The sequence below is a fragment of the Ictalurus punctatus genome, chromosome 28 (genome assembly GCF_001660625.3).
Source record: "Ictalurus punctatus breed USDA103 chromosome 28, Coco_2.0, whole genome shotgun sequence".
NCBI lineage: Eukaryota > Metazoa > Chordata > Actinopteri > Siluriformes > Ictaluridae > Ictalurus > Ictalurus punctatus.
Window position 1 is genome coordinate 10154750 of NC_030443.2, and position 12706 is coordinate 10167455.

General features: G+C 35.0%; 1 protein-coding gene across 1 annotated transcript in view; it reads right to left on the bottom strand.

Annotated features, from left to right (window-relative positions):
- Positions 1-12706, bottom strand: part of zgc:55461 (beta-tubulin family protein) — a 178049-nt gene that overhangs the window by 61521 nt on the left and 103822 nt on the right. The window lies entirely within an intron of this gene.

The window sequence follows — 12706 nt, forward strand, 5'->3', positions numbered from 1 at the left end:
TATTTTAAAATGGTATCTCTTGTAAATGTTATTTTTGAAACTCTGATATAAATAATGCTAAAACTGTCTGCCCTTTTACAGTGGTTCACAATCATATGGATATTGCACACTAGTCTACAACAACAACAACAACAACAACAATAATAATAATAATAATAATAATAATAATAATAATAATAATGGTTAAAAGTACTAATAATAATATGTTTAAATTATAGCACCTTTTTCACTTTCCACTAACTGGCATAGCCCACACTGCCACAGTGCCATCAGGCACCACCACCCTGAACGGCGCCAAAGATCCCCAGAGCTGCACAAGCCCCAAACTGAGCCTAAGCGACCATAAGACCAAACCAACTGATACACTCAATCCATTGCCTACAAATTTAACAAACAGCCAAAACAATAAAAATAAAAACAGACACAAAAATGAACATCAAACATAGAAATGTAAGAAAAATGAGGATAAAAAAGGGCTCTGGTGCTTTATTAAATTCCATAATAATAGTTTACAATTAATTTCATAGCTGATTAGTTGGACTGTATTTTGAAGCACACTTGGCGAATGCTATGTCACTTCATTTAGACTAAAATCACATTTGATAAAAATGGAAGAGCACAGAGAATGTATGGCAGCACTTTCCAGTACACTATGCTGGTGCCACATGACATAACCTGTGTTTCTTTACTGAAGCTTCAGTATGTATTCAGTGTGTATTTTCACACATAGAAATACATAGGAACCTAAGAAGCTTTTAATATAGAAATGTATTAAAAATAACGAGATAATAATGATTTTTTAAAAATCCTACTATGCTATATCCTACCTTATTTGATTTTCTGTATCACACCTTTATGGCCTTATTTGTCTATTTTCCCTGCCCTATCAGAAACCAATGCTAGTTAGGCCAAAATGTCAGTAGTGTGTATAACAACACGATGGGTTAAAAATGATTGTGGTCTTAAATTAATGAGTAGTTTATTAGAAGGTTATTTCCTCACTTCAAAACACAATTCATGCATAAAGCATGTGCATCATATAGTGTTGTTGAGTTAGCCTATAAGTCATTTTTAGACCAACTAGGTTATATATAATTTTTTAATACATCTTGTGTGATCGTCTTCATTCTTATTTCAGTTCATGTCGAAGTTGATTCCAAAAAGAGTTGATTCACTGTTTCTGGACATAGAAAATTAAATGTCAACCCCAAAGCTTTGGAGTTGATTCCAAACACCAAAAATGATTCACAGATTTGGAGTGTTTCAGTTAGCAAGATTGTCGGTGGAAATTTATTTTTGGGACTAGTTTTCCAGGGGAACGTTTGAGAAATTTGTGTTTCACAGATGTACTTTGCGAATTTTGATTTAATTTTTTTTCACGTTTTGTCTTTAATTTATTTATTCATTTTCATATGGTTCATTTACATGTGATTCATTTAGGTATGATTCATTTACTAATTTCCTTCTCTTTAAATCCAGTTTTAGACTGTGATATTACAAAGGTCTTTCCAGACTATTACATGCTACACTGTATGAGATAACCCCAGTAAAATGAACCCCTGAATTCTATAATATAATTTGTTCACCATGTTAGGTTTAAATCCTCTAAAAACAGATTCGCAATTAAATAACATTACATCCTTCAAAGCATTGGCATGTTCTGCTTACTCTCACAATCCTCCAAACACCCACACACATAAAGTCTCCATAAACAAATGAGACAGCAGTGTATCCTACAAAAACCAAACGTTGTGCACAATGTGAAAAGAACTCGGAGAGTAAGCTGAACTAACCAACAAAATTACCAAGTCTGATAAACAGTCTGCACACAATAATAAATATAATGTCCTTACCTTTTAAAGACTTGTAACAAATGATATAACAATGTAGCACGTAAAGCCAAGGAGATAACACTAATAAAATTAAATAGTACTTTGCGATTTTAATCCCATCCAAATCCGCCAAGACTGTGTTTTTCCAAAATTTCCAGAGCAAATTACCTATTGTTTTTCAGCTAACTGAGTGACCCTCTGAAAAATCTAATCCCGTCCGAATGCGAATGTCTATGATTGCTGATAATATTTTTTCACAATGCTTTTCCTTGTGTGTTTTGGCCACCCAGCAAAGAAATAAAAAATCAAATCAAAAAGAAGAGCCAAATCACATAAATTTTTAAGACTGGCCACTGTAATATCAGTGTCAGGTGATTACTCACCTTAATTTCTGCACTCAATTATATAATGTTTTAATTATACAAGTAATCACATCTTTATTTCAGTGGGTTTATTATAAGCAGCCAGTTCTATAAAATCATATGAAGTTTATTTTAGTACGTTTCTAAATAACTAATTTTAATACATTTAAATTAAATCAATAAATTAAGAAATTTAATAAGTAGTTGTGAAAAGTGTGCAGAAGCACTAAAAATTTGTGAATACCATTACCTTGTATTAGTGTGCTTTGCACTTGATAACAGTGATCAAATCTGTGACAGATAAATATAGTTTATTGTAGTTTGTTCATTGTTTGTTAGTTTATTGGCTGTTCTGTATAGTAAAGCTTAAATTCATTATGTTTAAACACCTAAAATGCATTATGTTTAAACACACACACTGTCTCTGCAGTGTTTGTCCTGGTAAGGTCAGAATGTATTTTTTGTCTTATTACTCCCAAAATATTGCATAACAGCAATATTTCTTTTCCAAAAGAAAACCTTAGTATGTAGGGAGTTTGTAATCAGTGTGAACTCCAGTAAAATGTGTTTAGAATTTTATATTGGTTTATGATGCTTTATGGCTTATGGTTAAGTCAACCGAGCTGCACAACCTGTGTGTGCAAGTATGCAATTGTAAAAATTGTAAAAGGAGTGTGTTAGGAGATTAACTGTAGGGTGGCATGGAGTTGCCTGCTAAAATGAATGACTTGAAGCTGACTGAAATTAATACATAATGTTGTTGTATTGCAGACACTAGAGCTTGTCCAAAATGACAGCTAGAAAGTGACTGTACCAAAGTCTGATGTGTTCTCCAAAAATACAGTAATCCATTGGCATGTAGCACAGAGCTAAGAATAAATACAAAGCCTTGGAGTGGGAACACCAGCAGAAATTTGTTATTAATGTTATTTTTTATCAGTTTTTTACTTAAATGTATATTTTTGTACAAATACTTAACATTTCTCTTATGTTTGCAGGTCATGTATGACCTTTAAGATGTCAACAGTGTTTGATTTCTTTCTCTTCCCAGGAATAGAAAGAACACTTGATCAGCATCAGTTTAAATCATGTGAGTCCCCATCTTATATAGATTATATTATGAAACAGTAAACCAGTAAACATGAAACAAATCCACTCTCTCTCTCTCACACTACTGACATTTTTAGCTGATCCTAAAGGCTAGTCATGACAGAGAGAAAGTGTGCCCAAAATGGACAGAAGTGGGATCATGGATGATGAAAAGCTTTTTTCTGGAAGCTTTACAAGAGGCATGAGTAAGTAGAATAGCTTATGCAAGATATGCAAGGTGACATATCAAGAAATGTGAAGGCTAAGACTTGCTCCCAGAGCCTACATTTTACGTTATTAAATTATATATTAGATACACACATTTGTACTGTTAGCTTGTTAAAAGAAATTAATGGATTTTGACAGAATTTCTTATCTCTCTGCCAGTGTTTAATGTCCATTAACACAATTCTGTATTCTTATGGTATTATACCATTATTAATATATACACTGTAATGAGCTGCTGATGCTAAATTGAACCATGCCATTAAGTGTTTGTGAGAAAAGAGAACAGTACCCCCAAAATCTGAAACTTAGGACCAGGGAGCACATTCATGGTGGAAAATAAAAACCGTCAAAAAAGCTATTATTGACCATTTGCTTACTTATGGATACAAAATTATTGTGATCCAAAAACCAACCCTATCAATTCCCACTCGCAAAGTAGTAATTATAGACTAAGAATAGTACTTTGAAAAATACACAGCACATTACTTTGAGTTAGTGCACAATCCACAAACAAAATGGATCTTAACAAATCAATTCAAATATTTCATAACACAACAGCCCTAGGCCTTAAAACCAACAAAAAACGTCAAAAAAGCTATTATTGAATATTTGCTTTCTTAACCACCCCCCTCTCCAACAGCTCTGCTATGACCTCAGGGGTAATCAAGCAGTACTATTACTCTTGTTAATGTGTTTAAATTTCAGGACTCATCAGAAGACCCAGACTTATCTTCTCCACTGTTTTTACACACCGATCTTATTAGCTTCACTGGAGTTACTGAATGAAAAGATGAATTTTTAATGGTTACAACAATTTATTTCTTTTGCTGCTACACTTAATGTATTGTACACACTAAAGGTAAAGACACAGTCAGGGTAACCACTGTTCCAGGTCAGCAAATAAAATAACATTCATGTTGACATGCATCATTAATAGACTACAAATGAAAGCACCAAAAGATCCAATTTATAACTCAAATATAATGTTACTATGCCATGCTAACAATATATACATTTCATCTTTTTATACCTGGAACAGTGGTTACCCTGATACTTCAGCTGTGTCTCAAATGGCATGCTACACATTTTATACTATATGTACTTGTATGAAGTACAGGGGTTCTTCCCAATCCCATCAATTTCTACTAGAAAAGTAGTAATTATAGACTAGGCTTACTACTTTGAAAATTGTGCACATTACTGTGAGTAAGTGCAGAATCCACAAACATTAAAATCGATCTTATCAAATCAATCCAAATATTTCATAACACAACAGCCCTTGGCCTTAAAACAAACAAAAACAAGATATTTTGACTTCCATAACACCCAAAATTAAATCAGAGGTGGAGAAAATGGCCGTTCTCATGGCAGACAACATTGAGCATGCACAGACAGAACCTCAAGCTCAGAACGTAGGCCTAACCAATTCATCATTGACTTTACTGTAATTTAAATGTGCTTACTTTAAAGCATTTTACTTTACTTCAAAGCATTTTAAGATAGCTTAGCATTGTTTAGTTGAAGAAAAACATCTCAATTGAATAGACAAGCAAAATATTATCATGTACAATTTATTAAAGGTTAAATTATTTATTTTTTTCAGTGTAGAGTAAAATGGCCTTTTGACCATCATAACATACAGTAATTTGATTACATGACTAAGATGATGATGTGCTGTGCAGCAACTGAGTCCTTAATTGGGGAATATGTGTCCCCAACAATTAAATTTTTATATGTTTAGTTCTATATAGGGAGAAAAGGGCTCAGATACTCTCATGCACACAGACCAAGACTTAAATGCAGTTTGGCTATTTTTTTTTTACAGGTTTATGGAAGTATTTAACTAGCAGGGAATTTTAGGTAGGTGTTTTTCTTGTGATTAGTTCTTAACACCTTAAGAACTAATCACAAGAAAAACACCTACATAAAATTCTTGACATACAATGCTATGAAAAAGTATTTGTCCCCACCCTGATATCTGTTTTTTGTGTATATATCATACTAAATAGTTTTAGATCATGCAACGTGAGTAAAAACAAAATACAGTTTTTCCTCAATTTTTTTTTTATTGAAGCAAATAAAAATTATCCAATACCTATCATCCAGGTGAAAAACTAATTGCCCCCTTAAACATAAAATCTGGTTGTGCCACCTTTAGCAGCAATTAATGCAACCAAACGTTTCCAATAACTGGAGATCAGGTGGAATTTTGGCCCACTCTTCTTTGCAGAATTGCTTTAGTTCAGCCACACTGGATGGATTCCGAGCATGAACTGCCCGTTTAAGGTCATGACACAGCATCTCAATGGTTCAAGTCAGGACTTTGATTAGGCCACTCCAAAACTTTAATTTAGCTCTTTTGAGCCTTTCAGAGGTGAACTTACTCCTATGCTTTGATCATTGTCTTGCTGCATAATCTAGTTGTGCCTTCAACTTATGGACTGAGGACCGGTCATTCTCCTTTAGGATTTTCGGGCAGAGAGCAGACTTCATGTTTCCCTCAATTATTGCAAGTTGCCCAGGCCCTGAAGCAGCAAAACATCACCACACCATCGCACTTACACCACAGGGTTTGCAGTAATCAGGCATGGTTGCGTCCAATGAGTCCAGCTGAACCCCATTATGAATGCTGTTTTATAGATTTGTGGAATTAGTAACTATGGGGGCAAATATATTTTCACACAGGCTCACTTGGTATTGGATAACCTTTTTGCTTCAATAAATAGCGTTATCATTTTAAAAATGTTTTTTGCGTTTACTCAGGTTGCCTTGCTTTATGTTTTATATCGTTTGAAGATCTAAAACTATTTAGTATGAGAAGAAATCAGTACTTTTTCACAGCACTGTAATTAAAATTTTCTACTTGGGTATTATTTAGGAATATTTTTCTGTAAATAACGGTTGTTAATCATATTAATTAAAGGCTTTCACATAAGTATGTTGGAAATTATTGTCTGTGTGGAATTTTATTTATATGAAATGACTAACTTACTAAGCTAAAATATATAGTTTTATATCAGCTAAAATAGGACCCTGTATTTATCACCAGTTGAACTGTCTATGTGGGAGCATCTATGTTGTGTATTTCTATGCCAGTTTTTTGTTTGTTTGTTTCTTAAGATAAGGGCAATAGAGATTTTAAGAAAGAAGAAATGATCGAGGGATATATTCATACAAATATTCTCTTTTTAAATTTAAATAGTGGAAACAGTGTTGTCTCGTTGTGAGGAGAGCACATTACCCAACACATCCTTGCTCCCCACATTGAGATTTAATGTTGTTCCATCACTTGTATTGTTACATGTAACATTCTAATATTGCCATGTAATATTTTGTTGAAATTGTTATTGGAACTGTATAATGTTTCTGTCTGTAAACACACAGTGAGTGTGAACTGTAACTAAAAATGAATAAACCTATATCACTTATGTTGAAAAACATCCTCATGTGTGATTGTCAAATGTGCATTGTATCCATGTCAGGTGTCTGTAACTGGTATCTGACCAGATAAGCTATACAATTTGGGCTGAAGGTTTATATACAGTTAGGATAAAGATATTCAAACATATTCATGTTACCATACATTTCCTGTGTTAAGTTAATTAGCAAATCTAGTTTACTTCCATAAGAGGTCATTTCAAATAATAGCTAAGAGGATTTATTTCAACATTTTTTCAGTGGGTCAAAAGTCTACATACACTTTGTTAGTATTTGGTGGCATTGCCATTTAATTGCTTAAACTTCAATCAATGACTCGGAGCAGCCATCCACAAGCTTCCACAATAGTTTGCCAGAATTTTTGCACATTCCTCCTGACAGAAATGGTGTAACTCAGTCAGGTTTATGAGCCTCCTTGTTCAGACATACTGTTGCAGTCCATAAATCTTCTATGGGATTTTGGTAAGAGATTTATCATGACCAGCCCAATACTTTTATTTTGTTGTCTTTAAGCCATTTCGCTACAACTGAGGTATGTTTAGGATCATTGTCCTGCTGGAAGACCCAGCTGCGACCAAGTTTTGAGGTTGTTTAAAATGTCTTAAGGATTTGTTTCAGTATTTCTAGATAATCCTCCACGCACATGATGCCATCGAGCCTTCAGGCCATGGCGATGTAGAATTGTCTTAACGGTGATGTACATATTTGGTATCTGATGCCTTCAACTCCTTCACCAATTCCTTTGTTTTTGTTCTTGGGGTTCAGTTGAACCTTTCGGACCAAAGTTCATTCATTCTAGGAGTTAATTTCTAAATCTTTACTGAAATATGCAGTGTCTGTCTTGTCCCAAGATTTTCATTTGCATACAATTGTTTCTGTAGATGATCAGAATACCTTCAGTTGTTTGGGAATTACTCCTAAAGAGGAATCGGACTTGTGGAGATCCACAGTTTTTTTTCAGAGGTCTTGGCTGAGTTGCTTGAATTTTCCCAGTATAATGGGCAAAAAAGGCACTGTCTCTAAAGAAAGGTCCTTTTACAGCAACAGGTACACTAACAATTAACTCCTAATTATGCTATTGGCCAATCAGAAGCTTCTGAAACATAGATTTTGTTTAAAGAGACAGTCAACTTGATGTATGTAAACTTTTGACGCACTGAAAAGCTAGTAAAGTATATAAAAGCTGAAATAAACCTGTCTCTCAGTTATTATTTTGAAATGACCTTTTATGAAAATAAAGTAGCTAACATAATTGACAACCCAGGAAATGTAAGTTAACATGAAACATGTTGTGAAAAACTGAGTTTGAATGTCTTTAGTCTATGTGTATATAAACAGGTACTGCTACACATGTGCTAGAATATTAATTGGAGATCTAATATAAAATCATTTTTCATATTATATTAGCTCTCAGTAATTACTCAGTAAATGTATATTCGATTTTAACAATTAAGATAATGTAAGATTTGTTTCTGTTTGAGTACATTTGAATACATCAGAAGAAATACTGGCTTATTACACAACGCGTTTTATTAGGCTTGAAATAATGGTCATTTTATTTTAACCAATTATCTGTTATAAGAACTCAGGTAACAAACTGCAGTGGCTCTGTCTGGTGTAAATTAAGGATGATGTGTATTGTCAGGGTGAAGTTATAAAAGAGATGAAAAGAGAAAATTGGCATTTTAAGTAGTCCCTTGACAGTGTATAGTAACAATTTGCAAACATCACCTTAGCACTCAGGAAACTGACAGTTAAAGTACATATTCCCTGAAGTGGGTTTTAAAAGAACATCAAGCGATCTGCAGGAGGTTTTGCTCACCATTTAGAAGATTATGTTAGTTGGGGGATTAAAACTGAGTTTTAAATCTGATTAGAACTGTGTCTAAAGTAGAGTTATAATGGAAAGTAGTCTAAATCAAACTCAACTATACATTCTTGCATTCATTATAATTTAATACAACAATTTTCATTATAAATTATATTATTGACAACTTGAATGAAAAGAATCTTTGCAATATTTATATGAATTTCAGAGTTTCTAAATATTCAAGATATCAAACATTTACTTACTTTGTTTCATATATTTAAAAATTCTACAACTTTCTTTTTGTTTCCAATTTTAAATGAAAAAAAAAACAGATTTTCGATGTGACTTTTACGTTTGCGTGTGTGTTTGTGTGTGACATTTATTGCATAAGTATTTACCTATTTATGCATTTATACAAGAAGCAATTCTGCATAAGTTGACAGTACCAACTTTGGTTGCAATTACAACTGAAGGTCTGGAATATGTCTATCAGTTTTGCGCATCTGGGTCCTGATATTTTGCCCATTCTTATTGGAAAAATTACTCAATCTTTGTCAGATGGGATGGAGATCATTGGTGAACAGGAATTTCAAGTCTTGCCACAGAATCTCAATTGGAGGTTGAAACAGTTTCCTTTTGGGATTGTATTTGACTCCATCCATCTTGCCCTCAACCCTGACCAGTTTATTAGTCAGTGCTGATTAAAACCATCACCATAACATGATGCGCCAGGGGCAAGGAAGCACCAATTTGAGTACTGAGAAGCACCAAGTGTCTTTGCCCAAGGACACTTCAGCATGGAATCATGACAATCTGCTCCACCTGAGCCACAGCCACAGTATGTCCCAAATCATATAATGCGTCCTAAATTTCATGCTTAGGCACCATTGTACGCCATTTTACAGTATAAATAGTGTGATTAGTGTGTTCACACTGAAAAACCACAAAATACAAAGTGCACTTTAAGTTGCCGAATGATGCACTCATTCAATGATGCACTCATGATTGACTCATTCAACTGAAAAAAAACGATGTGTGGAAAGATGGACACTTCATGCTCTCAACGGTCGCAGCTTTCCTTACATAGCGGATGGCGAGGGGTTATATCAGGCTCAGATGCCGAATAAAAAAAAAAAGTTTACATTACCAGCATCCATAGCCACAACCACAATGTACTATGTTGATTTTAAATTGTGAAAGCAAAACTCGTCTGTGGAGAAGATTACGCCTCCGTCTGACGGTGACTGAGGTCTTGCTGGGCATATAAGGAAACATTGACATAAACAGTAAAATGTGCCAGTTCATTTTTGTTATCTGTTTGACTATTTTGCTAATGCTAGCACCATCAAATTATGTGCCTTTGACATAATTTGCCCTTAGCTGGGAAACAGCATATACTTCTGGTTAGTACAATACAGAAAATGTGCCATTTGAGATTATACTACCCCTCTAAAATTCATACACTAGACGGAAGAGTGTATAGTGCATAGTATAAGTGTATATACGATCAATTTCCGGGTCATGGGCTGGAGGATAGAGGCTATGTCCCAAATGACATACATACACTGTATGATTGTATGTACTTCATTTGGGACATAACTATAGGATCTTGAAATGAGTATTCCAGTGGTACCTGGATGGTCTACTATTTCCGGTAGATTTTCGAAGTGTGGCTCCGTGGACATTTTGGGTACTTCTCAATACTCAAATTGATGTTTCCTCGTTTCCTTGCTCATCCATCCTCCAGCCCATGACCCGGAAATCAATCGAAGTCAGCCATCTTGAAGGACATACCAATTCTCAAATTGCACTGTGAGGATTTGAGGAGCGAGGATACACAGGTGTATCCTATGCGGAAGTGTTTCTTGTCAAAACCTGACACACGTACAAATTCACCTCCTCCTTTACATCTTCCACAATCTCAAACAAAAAGTCCTTTGATGATGTGATGGAATTTTGTGTGAAATATAATTAAATAATAATATTCTTACAATGAGTATTGTAATTAATTGATCCTTGCATGTTTAGATATGCAAAGCTGCACTGAAGATGCAATAAATTATCTACTGTTCATTAATTCATTGTTGAATAACCCAGACATTTCACATAATATCAGTGCATTTTGCTTTATTAAGAATGTTGTTATTAACCAAATTCCAACAACAGAACAGCAGATCACTGAAGCGCAGTGAGGTAGTCCAGCCGAGCGCAGTCATCATTAATTGACATTGCTTTGAAGTGACACTTGAGAGAGCAAGGATATTCCATTTGACTTGCTTTGATTCCTCTTTCCTCACATCTCATCCTTGCATCCTTCCCTCACACACTAAGGGGGTGGAGCTAAGACATGAGGAAAGGAAACAAGGATGCACAAATAAGAAATGAGAAGCACCCCCTCTCTCTCCCTCTTTCTCTCTGTCCCTCCCTTCCCCTCTCTCTCTCTCCTTCTTTCTCTTTCCACCTCCTTTGTTGTGAAGAACTACAAGCATACAGCACATCCCTTCAATACAGAAATCTCTCACACACACGCACACACGTAACATGCACACTCAAACAAAAACACACAAATACACACGCATGCACACTCACACACATGCACGCTCTCAAGCATGCGCACACACATATGGACAGATATTCCCATTAGCAGTGTTCATTCCTGTTACTAAAATGTTTGTTTTTTTCCTAAAGTTAAACCACTATTTTATTTTATTTTTTTCAATTTTGTTTGGTCCATCATTTAACCAATTGTTTAATAAATTACATACTAAAAAATTATAAACTTGAGGTTTAGGTCATCTTTAAAAGGAAACATTTTATTTGCGTTTTTTAGAAAAAATACAACTTGCATGCATATATAGTGATTTTTTTTTTTTTTTGTCCCAAATGTCGATTATTTGATTGCGTAAACAGCCATTTCTTTTAAATAAACATTTTCTTGAGGGGAAAACAAAGCAACCAGTTGAGAAGCTTTTAAATATGCTTTTTAAATGACATGAGTTTTGGTAACAGACACAGCTGTTTGAGTGAACGCTGGCGTGTTTGTTTGTGTTTTGCTGTTGATTTTTGCTTATCCTTCTGGATTATACTGTTGACATTGTGAATCTGCACCCTATAGTTCATGTTTCATATGGACTTTTTATTTTTTGTAATCTTTTCTCCTGTCGTTCACTGGCCTACTGCAGGTTTTCGGTACTCTTGTTTCCCCCAGTTTATTGCATATAGTGCTATATATGATACTCTCCTTTGGGTTTTAAAGGTCTAGGGAATTCTTTACCAGTCTGTTCTTTTCCTACCCAGTGGTTTTCTGGGTGGTCCTGAGGTATTCAGACTAACACGTTTTCAACATGGTCGTGTAGACGGGGCAGAGAGATGTGCTGCTCATCATTGAGTGTTTTTTCCGTACTTGGACAGTTTTCTTTTCACTATGCATGGCATGTCAACTACAGTTGTTATGCTGTTCTTCACGACTATCTTTCCTACAATGGTTTATTGGTACTCATCTGCAGTGCTTTATCACTGGAATTCGTCATCGTGCCTGCTGGCCGGAGTCTACAAAACCGGTGTCACGCTGGGAATTGCTCGTCATCCACAATATGTTCATCAAGGCACACGACTAAACTTTGTACTTCCTGTCTCTCTGATACCTTTGTTGATGATCAAATATTGGCCATCTGGTCTCCTTTTCGCCATTCTCACATTAGATCAAGCCCTGGAAACAGGGGGGTTAATTTCAGCAACCTTAGATCGCTGGAATATTTACCAATACACACCATGTCAAAGCCAGTGTGGATTACAGACCTTCCTGTTAAATTTGCTTTAATAAATGCTAGGCCTTTGTCCAACAAATCATTTATTTTAAATGACTTCTACACCACTCCTGCTCTGGATTTTCTATTTCTGACGGAGACCTAGCCCAGCCCTGGTGATTCTGCTGCCCTGAAGGAACT